General features: G+C 41.9%; 1 protein-coding gene across 1 annotated transcript in view; it reads right to left on the reverse strand.

Annotated features, from left to right (window-relative positions):
• Positions 1-2,500, reverse strand: part of LOC143131846 (cadherin-10-like) — a 26,280-nt gene that overhangs the window by 5,546 nt on the left and 18,234 nt on the right. The gene's annotated exons all lie outside the window — the stretch shown is intronic.

Here is a 2,500-nt window from a genome sequence, read left to right on the forward strand (position 1 = left end):
GCCTGAAGTTCTCCGCTTCCAGCTCTCATCTCCTGTAAAATGTCTCTGTGGCTCTCTAAATCTCTCCGAGTTGTTAAAGCTCTCGTTTGAGGTTGTTGACCTCCGCTTTCAACCGATCAATCTCGGCGTCTCTCTCGGCTACTCGAGCTTTCTCTGCTGCAAGCTGCGCTGTTCTTTCGGCCAGACTGTACAGCCTGAGAGGGACAGACTGTCGGCCTACTGTAGGCCTACAGCCTGAGAGGGACAACATAGCCTACTGTAGAGTAGGCTAAACAATCAGTTTACTTAGTTACATTTGTTTCGTTAAATCCAGTTTTCTACCTTATCTCCATAATATTCTAATAGAAAGACGAAGTCGGGAAAGTGCTTCAGAGAAAACATGTTTATTGATTGATTATTCTAGGCCTACATTCTACTGTCTCGTGGCCGCCGTCACCAGTATTGCCACGGCAATACTAGTTTTCATACATGAGGTTACACTAAACAACATCACAAACTGCTGCTGCGCTTATCCTCGAAGTGTTTTTCCCGATGCATATGCTGTAGGCCTATTGTAGCCTACTGTCAGTGACTAATGCGAGAAGCAGGTTCTGTGTTGCATGCATTTTTCCGACACTTGACTGCAAGCTCCCCTCCCCCACCCCCTTCTTTCACAAGCAGTGCAGCTTTCTGAAGCGGTGCTTTTTGAAGCTAATGTAACAAATACCACCAATATTGTTGTGTGGCAATAAAAGTATCCAAGGGTTTGCGCAAGTAGCCTAAATATATAAATAAATTAAGGACATAAAATCCTTAACGTGAAAAAGCTTAGCCTAACGTAGCTTAATGTCCCAAAACAGCAACAAGTCGTTTTATGCGCTCATTATAAAGAAAGTTCAACGTGTCCCAAAACAGCTATCAATTAATCACCAAACGTCTTATAAACAAGTCTTGCCAGGAGCAACACCTTGCAAAAAATAGACCTAGGCCTAATAATGGTTGGAATGGAAAGATGAAGTTAGGATGTTTTGTTATGTTTTAAAAACAAATGCTCCTGTTACCCCGCAGAAGTTTCAAAGTAGCCTACACCCAGAAACACTGTTTGCTACTGGGATAAGTTTAGTTAATTTACTGGTGCTATCTTTTAGCTGGGTTAAAAACAGACTCATTGCAGAACATTTCATCGAATGTCTGTAGTAGGCTACAACTTCGATTCAATAAAAAAGATTTCTAAAGGAAAACCATCACATCATTACTCCTGCCTAGATTCGAACTCAGAACTGCCTGAAAGTTGCAGACCTGTTCTGGAAATACGTGCATTAACCCACTCGACCGTCAGACAACGCTATGATTCGAGTAGGCCTATTGGGTAGGACTGTAGCCTACACTGGTTGCTGTGGCACAGTCTTGAGTGACCGAATTCGTTTTCCTTTGTCATATGAATGCTGTCATTTTGTTAACATTACTGTTAACTCATTGAGTGCCAAAAACGTAATATTACGTTTTTCCTTCCCATGCGTTGAGTGCCAAAAACGTAATATTACGCGTTTAGCTTTTTTTTTTAAATAACGAAACTAGACACTCTAACACACCTTATATGTGATTTTGGGAACTCTGTGATGAATGGAAATGAAATATATGACGATCGAAAACTCATGAAAACGCACAATCTGGACATTTTATCTGGACATTTTATCATAACTCGGTTGCTGCTTTGGGTCGAATCAGTGACGCATGCACGTCAGCTCAAAACCAGGCCATTTTCGTGGGTCTATCACTAGGTGGCAGTCTCGCCAGGTCACTTCCCGGAAACTTTACAGGCAAAACTTCATATTAAATGAAAGACGTTATATCTCCATTTCTAGAAAAAAAACAGCGATTTTGATGAAAACTAGCCACTGTTTAGCTTGGGATTTCTCAGGAACAGAGGCGTAGTTTGCACCCACTGAGAGCTTAAAGTCTCACCTTTCAAACGAGCCATTGTATGTGTTCATAGCTATAGCACAGAATATGCTGTGGCTGTACAAAAATCATCAACAATGGTCTAGATTGCTGGCACTCAAGGACAAAGCTTCCGAAAACAGCTTGGCATTCAATGAGTTAAGGAGATGCTGTAGGCAAAGGCTATATTTCAACCTCGTTAGTGTAGTAAAAAAAATCAGAACTATTCACGAGGTTTCTGGGCAGCATATTTATGTTCTGTTAGCAAGCAAACTTCTCATGACTGCCGACAAAGTAGCCTACTGCCAGCTGACGAAGCTCTAATTTTAAAACATTACTGAGAGACAGGCACTGTACAATCAAGAAATCTTGCCACTGAATCCAAAACTATGTTTAGCATTATGTACAAAGCTTATAGGCTACAGTGGACTAGCAAGTTGCAGGGGCTGCTAAAAACACAGAGAAACAACACACTGAAAACTCGGCCAATCACAACCCTTGCTTGAACGCTCTGTCCGGTTTGAACGCGGAACGCCACAGCGGACTTATGCCCCCAAGCGGCTGCAGTTGTACTTACATT

This window comes from Alosa pseudoharengus, unplaced genomic scaffold, assembly GCF_046254945.1.
Source record: "Alosa pseudoharengus isolate Yale_2024_CS ecotype anadromous, Long Island Sound unplaced genomic scaffold, YU_APseudo_1.1 YU_APseudo_1.1_scf_18, whole genome shotgun sequence".
NCBI lineage: Eukaryota > Metazoa > Chordata > Actinopteri > Clupeiformes > Clupeidae > Alosa > Alosa pseudoharengus.